Consider the following 6,624-nt stretch of genomic DNA (forward strand, 5'->3'; position numbering starts at 1 on the left):
CCCCCCCATAACCCCATAAGGATCCCATAACCCCCCCCCCGACCCTATAAAATAAAGCTCTACACGTTGGTCTATTCCTGAAGCCTCATTAATGGGGTTTGGGGTCTTTATAGGGTCTGGGGTCTTTAATAGGATTTGGGGTCCCAATAAGGTTTGGGGTCTTTAATAGGGTCTGGGGGGGTCTTAATATGGGGGTCCCAATAGGGTTTGGGGTCTTAATAGGGTTTGGGGTCCCATTGGGGTCCCAATAAGGTTTGTGGGGGGTCTTAATAGGGTTTGGGGTCCTAATAGGGTTTAAGGGTCCCAATAGGGTTTGGGGTCCCAATAGGGTTGGGGTCTTATTAGGGTCTGGGGGTCCCATTGGGGCCCCAATAGGGTTTGGGGTCTTAATAGGGTCTGGGGTCTTTAATAGGATCTGTGGGGGTCTTTATATGGGGATCCCAATAGGGTCTGGGGTCCCAATAAGGTTTGGGGGGGGTCTTAATAGGGTCTGGGGTCTTTAATAGGATTTGGGGTCCCAATAGGGTTTGGGGTCTTAATAGGGTTTGGGGTCTTTAATAGGGTCTGTGGGGGTCTTTATATGGGGGTCCCAATAGGGTCTGGGGTCCCAATAGGGTTTGGGGTCCCAATAAGGTTTGGGGGGGTCTTAATAGGGTCTGGGGTCTTTAATAGGATTTGGGGTCCCAATAGGGTTTGGGGTCCCAATAGGGTCTGGGGTCCCAATAGGGTTTGGGGTCTTAATAGGGTCAGGGGGTCCCATTGGGGTCCCAATAGGGTTTGGGGTCTTAATAGGGTTTGGGGTCCCAATATGGTTTGGGGGGGTCTTAATAGGGTCTGGGGTCTTTAATAGGATTTGGGGTCCCAATAGGGTTGGGGGTCTCAATAGGGTCTGGGGTCTTAATAGGGTCTGGGGGTCCCATGGGGGTCCCAATAGGGTTTGGGGTCCCAATAGGGTTTAGGGTCTCAATAGGGTCTGGGGTCTTAATAGGGTCTTGGGGTTAAATATGGGGGTCCCAATAGGGTCTGGGATCCCAATAGGGTCCGGGGTCTTAATAGGGTTTGGGGTCCCATGGGGGGTCCCAATAGGGTCCCAATAGGGTTTGGGGTCCCAATAGGACCAGAGGGTTTGATATGGGGGTCCCAATAGGGTTTAGGGGTCCCATGGGGAGATGTGGGTCCCATAAGAGGGTCCCAATAGGACTTGGGGGTCCCAAGGGGAGATGTGGGTCCCATAAGAGGGTCCTATGGGGAGATGTGGGTCCCATAAGGGGGTCCCAATAGGACTTGGGGGTCCCATGGGGAGATGTGGGTCCCATAAAGGGGTCCCAAGGGGACTTGGGGGTTCCATAGGGGGGACTTGGGGGTCCCATGGGGAGATGTGGGTCCTATAGGGGTCCCATAGGGGGGACTTGGGGGTCCCATGGGGAGATGTGGGTCCCATAAGGGGGTCCCATGGGGTGATGTGGGTCCTATAAAGGGGTCCCAATAGGATTTGGGGGTCCCATGGGGTGATGTGGGTCCCATAGAGGGGACTTGGGGGTCCCATGGGGAGATGTGGGTCCCATAGGGGGGTCCCGAGGGGACTTGGGGGTCCCATGGGGAGATGTGGGTCCTATAAGGGGGTTCCAAGGGGACTTGGGGGTCCCATGGGGAGATGTGGGTCCCATAGGGGGGTCCCATGGGGAGATGTGGGTCCCATAATGGGGTCCAAGGGGANCAAGGGGACTTGGGGGTCCCATGGGGAGATGTGGGTCCCATAGGGGGGTCCCATGGGGAGATGTGGGTCCCATAATGGGGTCCAAGGGGACTTGGGGGTCCCATGGGGAGATGTGGGTCCCATAGGGGGGTCCCATGTGGTGGTTGTGGGGTGGTTGTGGGGTACCGGGGTGGCTCCTCCTGCGCTGTGGATCCATTTGGGGGGGGGTCCAGGCGGCGATCCGAGCTGATGTGGGGCAATGGGGGGCAGTTGGGGGGCACATGTGGGGCAGAAAGGGCAGTTGTGGGGCAATAGGGGCAGATATGGGCAATAGGGGCAGATATGGGGTGTATATGGGGCAATAGGGGCAGTTCTGGGGTGGATATGGGGCAGTTATGGGGCAACAGGGGCAGTTATGGGGTGGATATGGGGCACTTATGGGGTAGATATAAGGCACTTATGGGGCAGATATGGGGCAACAGGGGCAGTTATGGGGCAGATATGGGGTAGTTATGGGGCAGTAGTGTTACTTATGGGGCAACAGGGGCAGTTGTGGGGCAGATATGGGGCAGTTATGGGGCAGTAGTGTTACTTATGGGGCAACAGGGGAAGTTATGGGACAATAGGGGCAGTTGTGGGGCAAGAGGGGCAGTTGTGGGGCAGATATGGGGCAGTAGTGTTACTTATGGGGCAACTGGGGAAGTTATGGGGCAATAGGGGCAGTTGTGGGGCAACAGGGGCAGTTGTGGGGCAATAGGGGCAGTTATGGGGTGGATATGGGGCAGTTATGGGGCAGTAGTGTTACTTATGGGGCAACAGGGGAAGTTATGGGGTGGATACGGGGCAGATATGGGGCAGCAGTGTCACTTATGGGGCAACAGGGGCAGTTATGGGGTGGATATGGGGCAGTTATGGGGCAGTAGTGGCACTTATGGGGCAACAGTGGCACTTATGGGGCAGATATGGGGCAGTAGGGCCAGTTATGGGGCAACAGGGGCAATTATGGGGCACATATAGGGCAGTTATGGGGCAATAGCGGCACTTATGGGGCAATAGGGGCACTTATGGGGTGGATATGGGGCAGTGGTGGCACTTATGGGGCAACAAGGACACTTATGGAGCAACAGGGGCAGTTATGGGGTGGATATAGGGCAGATATGGGGCAGTAATGGCACTTATGGGGCAGAACAGCCCCATAGATCCCAATTGGGGGGGGGGGTCCCACTCTCCACCCCCACCCACTTAAGCCCCGCCCACCTCCCTTTAAGCCCCGCCTCCTTAAGCCCCACCAATCTAATCAAGCCCCTCCGCATTTTTAAGCCCCGCCCCCTTTTAAGCCCCACCAATCAAATCAAGACCCCCCAATTTCAGCCGCCCCTCCCTTTAAGCCCACACAATCAAGCCCCTTCCGCCGTTTTAAGCTCGCCCCCCACCAACTTAAGCCCCGCCCACTCTATAAGCCCCGCCCCTTTTACCAAGCCCCACCAAAATCAAGCCCCTCACCCGTTAAAGCCACGCCCCTTAAGCCCACCCACCCTATAAGCCCCCCTTTAGCCCCACCAAATCAAATCAAGCCCCACCCACCCTGTAAGCCCCGCCCCCTTTAAGCCCCATCAATCAAACAAGCCCCTCCCATTTAAGCCCCGCCCCCTCCCTATAAACCCCACCTCCTTTAAGCCCAACCAATCAAAACAAGTCCCTCCCATTTAAGCCCCGCCCCCTTTAAGCCCCACCCACAATATAAGCCCCGCCCCCTTAAGCCCCACCAATCAAATCGAGCCCCGCCCCCCACAGACCACGCCCACCTGATTGAGCCTCATTTCTTTATATGTAAAACACGCGGGGAAAGAGGGCGGGGCCACAAAGGGGGGCGGGGCTTAAGGCGAGATGGGGGGCGTTGATTGGCTGGAGGAAAAGGGGGCGGGGCCAAGAAGAAAATGGGCGGGGCTACGAAAGGGGGCGTGGTCTACAAAGAGGGGGCGTGGTCACAGGAAAGGGGGCGGGGTTTAAGGCAAGAAAGGGGGGTGTTGATTGGTTGAAGGGAAAAGGGGGGTGTGGTCTCAGGAATGGGGGTGGAGCTTCAGGTGAGAAAGGGGGCGGGGCTTAGGGAGTTGAAAGGGGGCGGGGCTTAAGGAAGAAGGGGAGGGGCTTAAGAAAGCACGGGGATAATGAAATGGGCGGGGCTTAAGGGGGGAGGAGCTTAAGGAAGGGGGCGTGGCTTAAATGGAAAAGGGGGTGGGTTAAAGATGAAGTGGGCGGAGCTTAAAGGAAAGAGGGCGTGGCTTAAAGGCAGCAGGTGTCAATATGTTAATGAAGGGGGCGGGGCTTGAAGGGGGGTGACTAAAAGGGGCGGGGTTTAAGAGGGGGCGGGGCTTAAGGGGTTGATGAAGGGGCGGGGTTAAAGGAAAGGGGCGTGGCTTAAGGAAGTGGTCAATGAGGGGGCGGGGCTTGAAGGAAAAGGAGGTGGGGCTTAATGAAGGGGATCAGCGAAGGGGGAGGGGCTTAAGGAGAAAGGGGGCGGGGCTAAATAAAGAAGGGCTCAATGGGGGCGGGGCTTAGGAAAGGGGGCGTGGCGTTAAGCGATGGTTAATGAAGGGGAGGGGCATAGAGACGAATGGGGCGGGGCTTAAAGGAAAAGGAGGCAAGGCTTAACGAAGGGGGTGGGGCTTAAAGGAAGAAAGGGGCGGGGCTTAAAGGAAAAGGGGGCGGGGCTTAAAGGATAGGGGGTTTAATAAAGAAGGGGTTAATGAAGGGGGCGGGGCTTAAAGGCAAAGGGGGCGTGGCTTAAAGGATAGGGGTTTAATAAAGAAGGGGTTAATGAAGGGGGCGGGGCTTAAAGGCAAAGGGGGCGGAGCCTACGGGGAAAGGGGGCGTGGCTTAAGAAGGGGGCGGGGCCGTTGTCCACATTGCAGCTGTAAAAGAAGAGATGTGGGGTGAGGGGGGGGATAATGGGGGGCAATGGGGGCAATGGGGCCAATGGGTCTCAGTGCCCCACATGTCGGCCTCCAGCGGCTCCTGCCCCACGGCGCTGCCCCACAACCTACCGGCCCCATCTAAATGGATGGAGGGATGGATGGAGGGATGGATGCGGCTCCTCCACGCGCTCTTGGGCTTGTTATGGGGCACAGCGGCGCTGCGGGTTATAGGGTCAGCCTGCCCCACGGCGAGACTCTCATAGGGACCCATACATACACCCGGACCCATAGACTGACCCATAGATATGACCCATACATCACCCCATAGATCCACCTGGACCCATAGATATACCCAGACCCATAGATTGCCCCATAGATATACCTGGACTATGGTCCGTGTCCTGGTGTGGGTCAATCTATGGGGTGGGGGTGTATCTATGGGTCAAGATTATGGGTGTCACGGTGGATCTGATTGGAGTCAGTATTTGGGTTTGGGTTATGGGGTCAGCGGGGATCTACTGGGTCAGTATATGGGTTCAGGTGGATCTATGGGGCGTGTATGGGTTGGATCTATTGGGTCCATATGTGGTCAGATCTTGGGTGCGGTTCTGTGTGGGGTCAATTTACTGGGTCCGGGTGTATTATGGGTCAGATCTATGGGTGGCAGGTGGATGTAGTGGGTCAAGTCTGTGGGTCCAGGTCTATCTATGGGCAATGTGTGGGTCAGGTGGATTATGGGTACGTCTAGGGTTCCAGGTGGGTTTATGGGCAGATCTGATGGGTCAGGCTGTGGACTTCTATGGGGCTCCACGCGCTCGGTGGGTCCAGATCTATGGGTTGTATCTATGGGGTGTGTGTGGGTCCGTTATGGGTCAGCCTATGGGGTCAAGGTATATTATGGGGCAATCATATGGGTCTGGGTATATCTGATGAGGTCCAGGTGGATCTATGGGCTGAATGTAGGTCATGATTATGGTAACTCGTGTCAGATGGGTTCGGGTGTAATTATGGGTCAGATCTATGGGTGCAGGTGGATCTATGTAGGGTCAGTATATGGGTTGGGTTCTATGGGTCAGGTGGATCTATGGTTCTATGCGGTCCAGGTGGGCTCATGGCGGTCAATCTGTGTGGTCAGGGTTTCTATGGGGCAATGTGTGGGGTCCAGGTTGGAATTCTATGTGGTATCTATGAGAGCGTAGGGTGGGTCTATTGGGTCAGATTAGGTAGCGTGTCTGTGTGGGTTTATTGGTCGGGTGTATCTATGGTTCAGATCTAGGGTGCAGGTTGGATCTATGGGTCAGGTATTATAAAAATGGGTCGGTATGGGTCCAGAGACTGGTCTGTTTGTGGGGGTCCAGACATCTGATGGGTCAGGTGGATCTATGGGTCCAGGTGTGGTCAGATCTATGGGGTGATTACTGGGGTTGGATGTGATGGGTAGTAATTCTTATGGGTCAGATCTATGGGTCAGGTGGGTTTATGGGTCAGATCCTATGGGTCCGTGGGTTATGTGGTCAGAGTCTGTGTGGGGTCAGGTGGGTCTTGGGTCAGATCTATGGGTTCCGAGCGTGGATTAATGGTCCAGGTGTGGGTCAGTATTATGGGTTAGTATGTATGGGGTTGATTGTTAATGGGTCTATTACTGGTCAAGTGTATGGGTTCCAGGTATATATATGGGGGAATTATGGGTGTCTGGGTATTCTAGTCCAGGTGGATCTAATGGTGGTGAATGTATGGGTCATATATGGGTCAATCTAATGGGTCCGGGTGTATCTATGGGTCAGATCTGGGTGCATAGGTGGATCTTATGGGTCAGATTATATGGGTGTGGGTCTAATGGGGTCCAGAGAGGTGGGATCTATGGGTCAATCTATGGGTCAGGGTCTATGGGTCCAGATCTAATGGGTTAGGTGGGTCTATGGTCGATCTTGGGTCCAGGCGGAGAGCAGGCGTGGATCTGATGGGAGTCAGATCTGATGGTGTGCGAAGTGGATTTATGTGTTCGTATATGGG

At 55.3% G+C, this 6,624-nt stretch overlaps 1 protein-coding gene across 1 annotated transcript in view; it reads right to left on the reverse strand.

Annotated features, from left to right (window-relative positions):
* Positions 1–3,505: 3,505 nt before the first annotated feature.
* Positions 3,506–6,624, reverse strand: part of LOC107307219 (uncharacterized protein DDB_G0271670-like) — a 34,408-nt gene continuing 31,289 nt past the window's right edge. The window contains exon 2 of the mRNA XM_015850697.2: positions 3,506–4,608. The gene's annotated coding sequence lies outside the window, so the exon portion shown is untranslated. The remainder of the gene's footprint in view (positions 4,609–6,624) is intronic.

The sequence above is a fragment of the Coturnix japonica genome, unplaced genomic scaffold, assembly GCF_001577835.2.
Source record: "Coturnix japonica isolate 7356 unplaced genomic scaffold, Coturnix japonica 2.1 chrUnrandom512, whole genome shotgun sequence".
NCBI classification, from domain to species: domain Eukaryota; kingdom Metazoa; phylum Chordata; class Aves; order Galliformes; family Phasianidae; genus Coturnix; species Coturnix japonica.